The sequence below is a fragment of the Achroia grisella genome, unplaced genomic scaffold (assembly GCF_030625045.1).
Source record: "Achroia grisella isolate CSIRO2021 unplaced genomic scaffold, CSIRO_AGI_Agris_v1 utg1573, whole genome shotgun sequence".
In the NCBI taxonomy this organism is placed as follows: Eukaryota; Metazoa; Arthropoda; class Insecta; order Lepidoptera; family Pyralidae; genus Achroia; species Achroia grisella.
In genome coordinates, this window is record NW_026712655.1 from 2,600,270 (window position 1) to 2,615,578 (window position 15,309).

Consider the following 15,309-nt stretch of genomic DNA (forward strand, 5'->3'; position numbering starts at 1 on the left):
ATTTAATACTAACTTTAGTCGTTGCTAATTTTCAATACAATTAGCTCATTATCAAGTAATTACGTCTTATAAACATTCTCGAGATATCTTTTTAACGCTCAAATTACGAATTTTAATACATCTTTATTTTTAAACTCTAAATAGAAAAATAAACATAAATTTAATTCGACTTAATAAGACCTATTTAACAATAATATTAAATATTCTAGAACAAAGCACATAGTGTCATCAAGTACCAAATTACGCAATATGAGCATGAATATTGCTAACAATAGGGTCACCTGTTTTCATTACGAACAATTCCATTCCAGAAAGCTATTTAAATATCTCATTTCAGCATCAGTACTACTTTTTTTAGCCATTCATCCAAACTGCTGGATATAGTTTTACGCCACAATAGTTTAATAAGGATTTGTTATAAAACAACATGATTTAAGGTTGAAGAATTTTAATTTGTTGCAAGATATTCAAAAGTTATAATATATATATTAAGTTATTCATTTAAGATAGGCTTATATTGGAGGCAGCGCCCCAATCAAATAGCCCCGGAGGCGTGCGCGTGTACCCACGGACTTGTACTATTGAGTAGGGCCAAATGGGTCGTCCTAACAACGAGATGGAGATTGCCCTACACCATCTACAGGGGGACCGACGCTTCCAGAACCGCTTTTCTTCTTTATGCTAACGCGATCTCATGAGTCCGGCAATAGCGCAGTGTGTGTAGTTTTTTAGATGAGTAAGAATCTCAGACATACCCCGCCGGAGGGGTAGACGAGATCTCCCCTACTGCGGTGGGACAGTGTTCTAAAAATTTTGACACACGATAAAAAAGCCTTATTAGCCAGGCAGGCAGGTCAGTTGCCTTAGCCAGGCAACTGACCTGGACATAGTACATATTTAATGTTATAATACCGTAGATACATTGCATGTTAGTGTTGCACGATGACTATTATAAAAACTAAAATACCAGTAAATTATAAATAATATACCATTCGAACAGGTAATATTAAACAGAAATACTACCTAATTAGAATTCAACTCAGTCCTTCAATTAGTTATTTTAATTTCCTTTTTCCTGTTTCGTTCCTGAACTACTCCTAACTCACCTGTTATCTCAAGAAGCACGCCGATATCGCAGCTCTGAAATGTAGTGCGCCCGAGACGAGCTTGGCTTATAAATTATTCAAGTAGTGAGACACTTCAAATATAGCACACCGGCTGCCTGTTATTTTGAGAACAACGACTGCTCTGCAAGCATCGAGCGGGTTCGGTGCAGCCGCGCCGCTTGACCCCGTTCCGACCTCAGATACTGGCGGTACCACACAAAAACCCCAAGGTTCCACTTTCTCAAGAGAACACTCTCGAAGTTCAAGAGCTCACAAGATACTCCACTTAAACCTTTAAGTTTTTTACACATGTATAAATCTTAGAAACTTAACGCGACGTGATTTCAGATAAATGACCTCTACATTCCTTTAAGTTTATTGCTCACGTTTTAATTAGGGTTCCACTTCATCGTAGGCACAAGAACTTTCTTGTAGCAGGTTCATGGGCGACCTTATTCTCCTTCCCTCTTGCAATGTTATAATCTCGTGTGGAAATAGTTCATTCTGTCACCGAACAGCAGGCTTGTATTTTCTGTGGTAGTGAATATGGCAATTACTGGGTACGTGGTGATAGTATATAGATTCTCTAGCAATATCTGTAAAAATAAATGTGCAGTAGAAGACTATGCCTTTTGTATGCAATACTGTTCACTTTTATTGACGACGATTATCAGTTTCCACTAACGAGATCATCAAATTTAAATCACACACCAAGAAACATATATATTTTACCTCATGAATATGTTCACTATATCTAAATCCCCATATGTTCGGAGAATTTACAGGTACATGAGATCAGTATAGTATTCTCGTAATACTTTACATAAAACATATATCAGAGAAATGTCTACCCACATGTCATGTATTACTATAAAAACACGCACACTAAAACGCCTTATTTTGATACAACATAATATTCCTCTCATTTTCTACTTACTGATAAATAAAATAATGATATCATAAATATATTTCATACATGATTTGGATATTTCTTTGAATTCTGTAATTGCCACTATATTATAAATTATATATATTATTTGTGAAATAGATTGTTGTTTCTCTATATAAATTATAATAAATGCCTGAATAAATAACATTAAAATATTTTCTTAGCTACCACGCGTATCCATAATCATAACATAATCATTCATTAACCATCTTCTATATGTCTCGCATACCTCGATAAAAGCGGGATGTAGCCTAACGAAAATCGATCAACTATGTAGGGTTTTATTTGAAGTTTGCCTATACTTAAAAATTATTAAAATATTATTACTACTGAAGTAGGTTCCCATTTATAATCTAAAGTTTATTAAACGATTTATTGGATATCCATGGAGAACGTAACATGCCTATATATAGTACGTTACTCATATAGCAATAATTTAGTTAATTTTTATTGTAAAATATAAGATATATGGTACACAGAAGTTGAACTTATAGCGCAGATCACAAAATGCCTTCTTTTCAATGTAGTACTAGTTTTTTATTCAGTTAATCCACTAGAAGCTTAAATTTTACTACAGGAAAGAGGAAAAACTGTACAGTAGGTAACTCGTAACTCTATTTTCAGACACTGTTGCTCAATATTCCTTTATATACCAAATAGCACTTGGAGATATTGAAAATTTATTGCTTTGTCTACGTCCATATTTCATGCACCCTTTGCATTTACTGGCAAAGTAATAGTACTTAATATTGACAGACATTGATCTTGTTATACAAGAGTCTATATCACTAAATATATAGACTCTTATGAATATTGCTGTATCGACTTACAAGAATTGTCAGTCTCTCTATGGGAGACAAAAAAGTTATTATTTTCCATTGATAATATAATTAGATCAGACTTTACTTGTAATTTATTAGTCTGTATAAAAGTGGGGTGACCTATGTCATTTTTATTGAAAGGTCAATTATTAAACTGACGATTTTTAATAATTGACCTTACAAGAAGCATGCTATTATTTAGTCCATTTACTTAATGTAATATTACTTACTGAAAATTTTAATGGATTCGTAAATATTAGTAAGGGCAACTTTCTATTGAGGTAGGAAGATATAAGAGAATGACTAATATTGCGATGAAAAGAGATCAATTTACTACACTCGAATGTTGATTATTCATTAAAATATAGAATAAGTAATTCATATGGGAAACCTAATACCTTAATGCAGTTTCTACATGTCTACTCATATAGGAGGACAAATAGAGATTTGTGTGAAGATGTTGCATTATTTAATAACTATATGTCAATGTTTTTATACGATATATTTAGAGACTATGTAGTAACTCTATAATATCTAGTTCATAGTTTACTTATATAATAAAGGAAATTATTGAAGGGGAAAGAATTTTGCAAAATCCGTGGGACAGATTACACGAGCGCGGATCCGAGTAAACATTACACTTACTAATTAAGTTGTGCTATGTTTTACGTATTAATAAAACTGAATAATTTGTATGTAATTAACAATTTAGATTAATTAGTTTCGCAATCAAGATGTTAATTACATTAAATATAACGCAACTCCGTACAAATGACGTTGTCGAAATATAATTTAGGTACACATTAATCAGATTTCAGCATTGCACATTTTGCAATACTCTCAGTAATTCATTATTACTTATCTGCAGAGTTAAATTGTGCAAGTCTCTACTACGACTACTTACGTATTATTAAGCAGATCAGGTCGTATGTTTATGTTTTATAAACATTGAAATATAAAATGACAATTCAACGGAAGAGCTTTTCTTTACTTTTCACATAACTTGTTGTTAAGAGATATCAGCGTATTGATAGAATCTTGTCTACTGAAGTAGACTTTATAAAACTCGTAGGCACCTCAGTCTCACCTATTTTAACCGTCAAGCAGATTATTTTATATTCTATGTTCCAGTTGAAGAGTGGAGTAAGGCAGAGAAGTTGCGTGATATTAAGGAATAATGACTTAGACCTTCGGAACGGCTTGATCACGGTTACATGAATCCGTGTTACGGTGATATCCATGCTGATGATCATGTACATAGATTATGGTTAGTACTCACCGTACTCACAGTCAGGACAGTTTGTTTGTCGTACAATTGGATTGTCATAAAGAATATAAAAACCCAATATATTTATTATATTTACTTAGTTGTATGCAATAGCTAATTACCGGTAAATATCTATAATCAATAGTTCAAGCTCATGGAAAAGCTCAATTATGTAAGTCATAATAGTGTATGTGAAATACCTAAGTTACCTGTAACTACTATGAATCCCTCTACCTTTGAGTACAGTACTGTTTAAACTAAGCACATTATTATTCATGTACAGAAGCTAAAATCATAAATAGAAGATATACATATAATCCCTTGTCATTTACTTGAATACGATCACGATCTCCGAAATAGCATATAATCAAATATGGTTTGTGTTACTTCTGTTATAAAGTTGTTATTATTATGTTGACTTGCGATATATATGTATGTAATCGCTACTATTCTTCTGAACATTTGGCAGATTCCTAGCGTTTTGCCGCCGAAAATACGAGTAATACTGTCATTTTTTAAGGAATATTAATCCGACGAAATGGTATAAAAAAGAAAACAGGCAACGTCTATAGGTGAAAGTCTATATATCACGGTCAGATCACTTGTCTGCTATTAGCATGTCTTATTAACAGATACGACATCATAAAGTATTCATTCATTTTGTTAAATTGATGGATTGAAAATAATTCTTTGTAACTGATTTTAATAGTCTAAAAAATAAATTGATTGATAATTATAATCCATTTTTATTATCACACTACTATCTTATCTAAAAGAACAAGATGAAATGGTAAACAGTAGACAAAACATCCATATGAAATATGCCAAAAGTTATTATTAACTTAACATTAATTTCAATTTATCGTTTGCTTATAAAAAAAAATTGTTTTGTTTCTATACAGAATGTCTCATGTATTGTAAGCAGCATTGGTCAAAGCAGACACAATACTCAATCAATATAGATCAAGGAATTCAATCCAAATGTTCTTAATGCTAATTGGATAAAAGCAAACTGAATTATATATAAACCTTAAATAGTAGGTACTTAATTAAAAAAAAACAAAATAATATTTCTTCAAAGCAGTAAATCAATGAAATGTTAGTTCATCGTAAAGAAATCCCTCCGCTCCGCTGTTCCTTTAAAATATCCATTTTAAAGGAACAGCCTGAACTCACAGTATAATCAAAAGTAGTAAAAAATTCAATGAAAATTGTCAAATTATTCCCCTCTCATTTCAATTCAGATTCTCCAAAAAGTCTCGAAAACATAACATCTAAAATATAACTGGAATATTGACTTTTATCCCTGCGACGTGACAATGAGCAATTTTATAGAAGCAAGGTAACAGATGCGAGTGATACGAAACGGAAACGAAATAATCTCTACCGTTACTTTTATCTTCACTTTTCATTGGAAAATATCGAATCGAAAAAGCTCTTCGATATTAATACTAGCCGCATGACTAGTTTAGTGTTACATTTATCGGCCTCGGTGTTCTAACGGTACAGCACACAGCTTTACGTCTGACGGTCGCGGGTTCGATTCCTCGCACTACTCAAACATTTGTATTCATGAGTGTGATTGTTATTATCGGTCGGGGTGTTGTGTATTTATATTATGTATGTATTTACAAAACAAATATTTAAGTATTTAGTATTTTCAGTTATCTAGTACCACAATACAAGCTCTGCTTACCGTGGGACTAGATGGCGCTGTGTTAATTGTCTAAGGTTATTTATTGATTTAAGTGTAATAGGTAAATAATATTTATGCTCATAGTGTATACCTTTACTAGCCACGAACCCCGGTGCACGTATTTCATGTCTACCATAAGCTAAAAGCTTCAGAATAATCAACTATTTCACACAACACTAACCTTACATATATGGTATACGACCTTATTTACATAAAGGGCGTTCATAACAGTTCGTAGGTGTAAACTATGAAAAAAATTCTTTAGTCTCGAAATAATGCATAACAAAGACACCTACACACATTGTTGTGGCAAAAACCTTCGGATCCAAACTAATATTCCCACCGCTGTAGACAGGAGCATCACTGAAGAACAAAGACATCAATAATATAAGCCGAAACTCGAAACACACATCTGTCTCGACCCGGGACCACAATACATTGTGTAACGTTACATCCATTACAATCCAATGTTCTAAGTAGGTATGAACCCTCCGCCGCAACTATGTCGCTTACGTTGCAAATATCGTCGCTTTCACGGGAGCAAACATTTTTACGTAGGTATAAAAACCCGACAGGTAAATTTACATACATAAAAAAGTGCTTTTTGTGCGTGGCACGCCCGCTGTCCGCAGCCTGGGTGAAAACAGAACAATATGGTTTTAGTCCCTTATCTCAATCTTATGTCATTACACGGCTCAACGCAATGTACTATTGAATTCTATTAAACCTTCATATATTACATAATCCGTCCTAGTTTCGAAATGACTGCAGTTAATTATAAAATCAGCACCCAAATTTATTAAAAACATTAAATAAAATTCTTCTGTATAACATATTCAAGAATCTAAAAAAATTATTAGAAGAAATAATCATCTGAGAATTTAAAAGTTGTAAAAACAATAGTATTTTTTTTTTAATAAATTGCAAAAAATTATAATTTAGGTACTATACGGATATCTAAAAATATTGCCTAATTTACTAACACGTAATTGAGTTATGTAATTTTGTTTAAAAATAATATTTTTACAAAAATAATTTTTCGTTTTGTTTTATAAGTAGGTACAATGTTGTTTTCGATAGCTGACAATAATAAGTGGTAGTTTCTGTTTAGATATTTGATGGAATTTCTAGGAATACGGATGTTATTTCCTATTTCCCAAGCAACCAGCGACGTAGTCATATCACGTCGATGTTTATAACCTACTTTCTTGATACGAAAGTCATAAAAATAGCATGTAAAAATAGCGTATATCCAAGATCGTGAAACTTGGGTTGCTGCGAATTGAGATATTGACGAAGTATATAAAGAAACAATGTTTGAATTATGAACAAGTACCTGTTCATATTAATAATGCAATATCTATGCCGTAAATGAAATGAGTCAGATTTTAAGTGAAATTCTTGTGTTGTATATATATATAGGTAAACAATCCCTAACGCTTTTTTAAATACAACGTTTTTATGAATTTTCAAGCGTATATAAGTATTACTAGAACCTTTCATTTATTATTTATACAGTTTTAAAACTCTATATCATACTAATATATTAATATCATCGTTATATTAATTATATAATATGGACATAAACTATGTCTGTCTGTCTATTTGTGTCTATTATAATTAGACGGATATACGGATCTTAATGAAATTTGAAGTCACGATAGACTGCATAACATTATTTATTATCTGAAAAACAAAGTTGCGAAAACATAATTACGAACATTTTTATTCCTCCAATTCCTCCAACTTGTAAAATTATGCAATTACTTTTAAAATAGATAGATAGATAATAAAATGGTCATTATTTAAGTATTCAAAGCAAATCAGTATATAAATCTTATGGGAACAGCCATTCCCTTCCAGTTGTGATGAAAAACACATTGACTCACTCCACGCCACGTTGAATTCAATCCTCGGTGAAATACGGCTGAGTCGAACAAGTATATAGACTAGTCTTGTGCCAAGAACAGTATACATATATGCAGTCATCATAATAGCAACTACCTATTTTCTGGTATGCAAACAAGCTAACGGCAACCCTGATGGTAAGTGGTAATTGTCATATATATGTAGGTCCGTGAACTGCAGCACGAATATTACTTTATCACGCGACTCGCGTAGTACTACTTACGTGTGGCTAATCCAGAGGAATTATGCCTCCATATCCTGTAATCTGCTGTATGCCACTCTTCAACCAAAGTATTTTGCAAAGCAGCCGATTTGTGATAGAAATAAATAATGAAATGTTTTATTGCTCCATTTTGAATTATAGCAGTGTAAGAATATATACTTATGTAATGTTAAAACTCATATCTATCGCAAGTGTATTGCAATTATGTCAAAGAGTATTTCACAAAAACCTTTCTCGCTTCTACAGGGTTTACCTTCAGTGTTAATAAAACAGGATGGGTCAGTTCAGATCACAGGTTGGTAAACAAACATTTTGCCAAGCCCGCCAACGGTGGCATTATGTCACAGAATAATGACACAAAGGCTTTATTTTAAGAACCGCTATTATCTTTCCGCTGCACAGCTTTTACGCCCGAGGCGAAATTAAAATTTTCCGCTACTAGAATGAACTTGAAGTAATGAAAGCTCCCCAAGTACTGTTTGTAATTTTTTTTATGTAAAAAGTCGTAGTAGTTACTACAAGGCACTTACCATAAAATTTTCTCTTATTATAATTTTACGGAATTTCGAACAGCTTTTAGCGGTCTACTATTATAATGGCCGCTGTTTCATGAGTAATCTGTTAGAGAATTTACATTGATTGTTAATAAGTAACAAGATTAATGGACCTTAATGTAATAAGTATTTTTCTGACTTCAGACAGACTTGTTTTTTATAAACCAAGGTGATTTATAATAAAAACATGTCTGTCTGAAGAATATTAGAATATTATGGTTGTAAGTTTAATATTATTAGTACAAAACCATCGTAAATATTTTTTAAATTTATATATATATATATATATGTTTTACATTATATATGTAACTGAAATAGCTAATAACTGACGGTCCACCTGATGTTAATTGGTAATTATCGCACGTCGTATTTATGTGTTGGTATAACGTGATGAGCGTACTACTACGAGTTCACGTATATAACATGAATACTAGTACTCTCATCACGTTATCATGTGACTTACGTAATACCGCTCATACGTTACTATTCCGGAAGAATATTGTAATTTTTTCTGCCTTTTCTGACACACTCTACTACCTAAACGCAGGTTATAAATCATAAATATTTAACAGCAATAGTTCAGAAAGTTGACCTCGTAATAAAATATTTTATTTAGATACATAGCTTTTAAGTGAAAGCCTTTAGGAAACATTAAGTATAATGATAGTTTTTGGAACTTTAGTATTATTAAAAATCATGATTGTTTCCACGCTAACAACGGAAATTTCTTGTGACTCTCTACAATACCGGGGTTCTGTAGATATGATATCTACTATTAAGTACTGTATATTAATACAGATCAAACTAGATACTATTTTAGGCTTATCTTTGGAAACAGTGTCACAAGTTTCGTAAATTTGCATTATTAGTACGTCGGGTACAATTGTAGGGTGTAAGTGTAGGTAGTATGTAGTAATATAATTGAAACTTTCTATAGCAGAATGAAAATTATAATGGGTTATATAAATACATTTTTATTAAAAATAATATTTTTTTTATAACATTCTTAGATTATATATTCATAGTATGTAATATTTAGGAAAAACGATAGCGGTCAGTGCTTATTACAGAAATATTAGCTTATTTTTATGTCGTAACCAGACAGGTAATTTAGACAACAACAAAGCATTACTAAATAAGTCCTAACAATATAATTGGATACTTCATATGTTGGATACACATTTCTATTTTATTGTGTTCCTTTGTAAACGATGAGATAACTACGTTTGTACTGCGTCCATACTAAATTTAAACCTAATATATATAGCGTACCTACCTTATTATTGTTAAATATGTTTTTTTATCTATACTAAAATAATATGGAGAAAGAAAGAGCGGATTTTCTTATAAGGAAAATAAACTCAACGACTGCATTGATTTGAGAAATTGTTTCCCTGTTTTTTTTATGATGATAGTATGAAAAATGATGTCGGATCCGTTATCCCATAATGAACAATTTACCATGAGTAAACCACGATTTCGATAGGAGACCGCGTAGAGGTCTAATAACCGGGTATATTACTAGTAATATGCCACCCAAATGAAAAGTTAGCCTGTGACCGATCTTCACCTAAGACACGCTTTTCTACTTAACATTATTTTTTTTAAACTGTCTTTCTTTTTTAACATGTCGTAACTGTACCCATTACTAACATTCCTAGTCTATAAACTTTCACAGAACTCACCTAAGCTCAGAATGTTGAGAAAATTCAAGCAAAGCCTAATCTTAAATAAAGAATAATCGGTTATGAAGCATCAGAAATAATATCAAATTTGTACACATAAGTAACTTGTATTGTCTCTGCTAATCCTTACTAATATTATAAATGCGAAAGTAACTCTGTCTGTCTGTCTGTCTGTCTGTCTGTCTGTTCACGCCAAAACTACTTGATTTAAATGAAATTTGGTACCCATATAGTCTAGACGCCGAGGAAGGACATAGGCTACTTTTTAATGCGAAAAAAGGGTTGTAAGGGGTTGAAAATTGTAATGCAAGGTTATCCGGTTGAATACACACTTATTATAATAATGGCTTAACTAAAAAATATATTTGGAAAGTCTACTTTATAATTGTGTTATTAAGTCTATTTTAAATTTTAACTTCTGAATTACACCAGTATTGTACTAGATGCGACTTATTAACGCTCATATGTCATAAATAAATATATATGTCATTTGTATAAGAGCGCGAGCGGCTCGCGCAACTGATTATTGTCAAGTTGAATGAATTTAAATGAATAAACGTTAGCTCTGCAATTTTATTTTATAAATACATAAATATAATCCTGGTATAGCTTATAACTGATGACCCTGCTCTTGGACAAGAGCGTAAGAACATATTATTAATATTTTTGAAGAATAAAACAACATATAATATTAAAAATGTTGTCAATACATATGAACAACATTTCCTTGGAAGAAACAACATCTACCGTTCCATCCGAGCTATTCAGGTTCGGAATACGCGTTTCTCCATTCTGGCCAGTAGAGTTGTTCGCGCAAATAGAGGGATAGTTTGCAATTTAGAATATCACATCTATTATTTTGATTTAACAAAATTTTATTATGTTATTGGCCAACTGGACCACCAATTTTCAAAAGAATTTAAAGAAATGTTTAAACTGTTTATTAAATATAAATAAATATGACATTTAAATTTGTAAATATCACATTGTCACCATTCAAGGGGTAAAATAAAATAGCAGATAAAAGTTTTTATGGAAATTCGTCATATTTGAAGCTAGAACGATGAAGCTTTTTTCTTACGCTTTTTTGGGTCAGTTTATTTAATAAATACCTTACTAATATTATGAAAGTGAAAGTGACTCTGTCTGTCTGTCTTAAAACAAAACTTCTGAATGATTTAAATGAAATTTAAAGTCTAGATCTTGAGATAGGACATAGGTTACTTTTTAATGCTAAAAAGGGTTATAAGAGACTGAAAGAGGAATTTTTTAAAAGTTTAAGCTTCAATCTTATTTTTTTGCGTATTGATTAAATATAATTAACGAAAATGGGTTGTAAGGGTCAAAAGGGGAGTCAAGAGAGGCAAGGGTCAAGAGAAAATATCAGTACCTACCGCCACAGGACTCAGCCATAAATGGTTACAGTATAGCGACATCTTATCATTGATACATGATGACACTAATATAAGTAGCATTAAAAAAACAAGAAAAAGGGTTATAAATGAAAGAATAATGTTTGTATGGTATGTATGGAAGTATCTTCATTTTAAAGATTAAAGATTTGAAACTTATCAAATTATGTATGGAAACATTTTTGAACTAGAACGATGAAACTTTTTTTGTGGGTTAGATTATTAATATATATTTTTTATTATTTGCTCAAATATTTTCTATAAATCTATAAAATTGAAGGGCATATACATCATACTTCTCATTCGTTCCGAGCCGATTTGTCTTCAATATAAAAGGTATCGTTTCTACATAATGGAGCAAAAACATAACTTTAAGAGTCGTAATATATCATATTTTTTCGTCCTTTGTGGAAACCAAGTTTGTGAAGTGGTGCGTATGTATTAAAGGTTTTTTATGGGAAACCTTACCATGCATAAATTACTATAGACGGCCTCAGTGGTTTAGCGTTTTAGCACTGCCTGACTTTCGATGGTGAACGATTTGATTTCTCGAACGATACAAATATTTATTCGTGAGTATGATTGTTTGTATTTGTTAAGAAAAGCTCTGCTACCAAAGATTTTGAGAATAAATGTGGAAGCGTGTGAGGGATAAAGTCGTCATACTTTTTCGATGTGCCGAGGTTTTTCGGTTTTGATCTTCAGCTCGTATCAGGGTCCAGGGAGTAATAGCACTATATCACTTTGTTCAGCTCGTATCAGAGTCCAAATAGGTAATAGCACTATATCACTGTTCAGAAACTTGCACTCGTTAGGTTTATAACACGATTATTACTTTTAGGTTAGAAAAGTCTCGCGCGTGTGTCGGCTCGGTAAAGAGTTCTTTGCAACAGTCCACGTCATGGTAGGGAAAAAAGGAGGAAAAAAGAGGGTAGGCGAAATAAAACAAAATTTGGGTACCTACTAGAACTCTTTACCGAGCCGACACACGCGGGAGACATTTCTACCTACATTTTTGAACAGTATTGGTCTGGGTGTTTTCCATATATAATATACATATGTATGTATTTAGAAAAAAACATATTCAAATATTTCAATATGTTTTTTATTAGTGCATCAATCTCTGCTTAGCTTAGACCAGATGGAGGATGCCAAGAGGCACTGTGTGGATTATCCAGGGTTATTATTGTTATTACTATTATGATTGTGACTTCATGACAATAACCTAAGTATATAGATAACTCTATATAAAATTTCATTAAAATCCGTTCAGACATTTTGTTATGAAAAATTAACAATCAGACATATACTTAGATAGACTTTCACATTTATAATAATATTATAGACTTATAATTTTACATAAATAGTGACTATATGAAACAGTGAAGCTACAACCATTATTATGTTCATGAACGTTATCGTAACTAAAGTTCGAACACCCAAACTGCAACAATTGTATACTGTCTATGAAACCACTACACTGCCATGTCAATGACCTGAACTTTTCTTTGTAATGAACATAATCTTTCTTTTCAATTTCACAAAATACCTCCTGTACGTATTCATATACTGTAAAGGCTTGTGAACATAAGTAGTTTCAGTTCTCAACACGATTGTGGTGCACGGCGGTCGGAGTGTGCCGCGGCGCGCACTTGGCTTGGCCTCAAGAACTCTTCATTCCCTTATGTCTCCCCGGTAAATAATTGCGGCCGCCTACTACACTCACCTTGACAATTACGTGCACTTTATTCCGAGCGTTCTGTGTCTTGCCGCTTGCCACACTACTTTTTATAGAGAGCTCTCTTTGTTGCGACTATTTGCTGCAGTAAATCTTGTAGACACTCCAATATCTTCTATACAAATAAAAACCAATTCCCATATATATACATTCCTTATTTCGTTATATTTATAATACAAGATTTGTGATTTATATTTAATTAAAATATGATTCAGAAAACACAAATCACTTTATAATACTCCTAATACTCCTTCTAAAAAAATATTCACATTTAGTTGATCATTTTTTTACATTCTTTTAGCAAGAAGACTAAAGATCTCATTTTCTTTATTAATTAAAATAATTGTTCTAGCTAGTAGTTAATGAATCATGCATAAACATAACTTTACAAATATAGCTATAGATATTTATATAATTATATAACTTTGGCAGTGGATCTGGGAGATCGGAAATAGGGCAAATTGGAGGGCGTTAGGGGAGGCATATGTTCAATACTGGACCAACAGATGCTAAATTATGATGATGAAGATAACTTTTGCAACGTTGTGGAATTATAGATTATTTTGTGTTTTGATACGAACTCGTTATGATGCGAGAGATACATATTTGAGTATATATATCGACCCAATGTAATGAAATAAGACGTATGTATTTGACTATACATTGATATATATGTAAAGTTCTTTCAATAACTGAAGTTATAGTTCTTTGTTGTAAATATCCTATTATTATTTTATATAATCAATTTCGTATTAAGTCAATACAGGCTGAGATTACCAAGACGAACGTGCTATGTTTAAACATTGTTTGATTGCTATGATAATTATTATATAACTAAATTTTAATCTCTTTTTAATTTTCTTATCATAATTCTATAATTGTAAGTCCTGAATATGTAAACCCTTTAAGTTTAATTCATGATTTTGAACATTAAAAACAAGTAGTGTTTTCAATACTAACCATTGAAAAATAAGTAAATAAATTACAAGATTTCAGGTAAGTTGACTCCTCATTAATTTACGGCTGTACTCAACTTTAGTTTCATTGAGAACCCCTCCCTTATAAAACAATATCGTCTAGACGCATTCAGAGCTACAAACTGAAGGCAATATACTTCTTACTGCGTGCTGCTAGGGTTGCCTAGTAAACATGGAGGTTTTAAAAAGTTAAGTAGTAAAACATCAATATTTACTAGGCTAATAATTTAAAATTGTATTTATTATATATGAACAAATACAATTTTAAATTTTTAGCTGATAGTTTCTCTATTTTTTAGTACTGTAGGCATTGTATTGGTCGTGGACCGTGGAATTGCCAATTCCCTTTCTTTTTTTAATATAAAAATATAATGTAAAATACCTAAGTACATATAATTTTATAACAACCCTACATATGGCTGTTACAACATGAAATATCATGTGTCAACTACAATTAGGATACACCCACGCATTGCAGCGATGGTAAAATTAATCATAATTATCGACACAGCTCTCAAAAAGCAATATAAGTTATTAATGTTTATTGCTTTGTTCATATAGTAATTGCTGGCACTTTTAAGAATTATATCAATACATTTAATTTCATTGAATTCATTGAAAATGTAAAGTTCAAGGCTACTTATAAAATAATACACCAGCATTAGATAAGGTAAATTTGTAGACTATAGTATACTCGTGAACGTGAAACAAATTTATATCCCGCTAAAATGGACTTATCTTAATATAAAAAAAATAGAATGAATGAATGCCTATTAGTTGCAACATTAAAATTTAAAAGTCGAACCTCTTTTAACGATTATTCTTTACAATTGTTGTAGGTACTTATGTATACAGTATTTTTTGTCTACTTAAATCATTGAACCGATTGTAATGTAAGTTGGGGTCCATTTTCCGCAATCAGTCTCTCACCTGGGCCGTTGTACATAGCATATACATTGTAAATATAACTAAT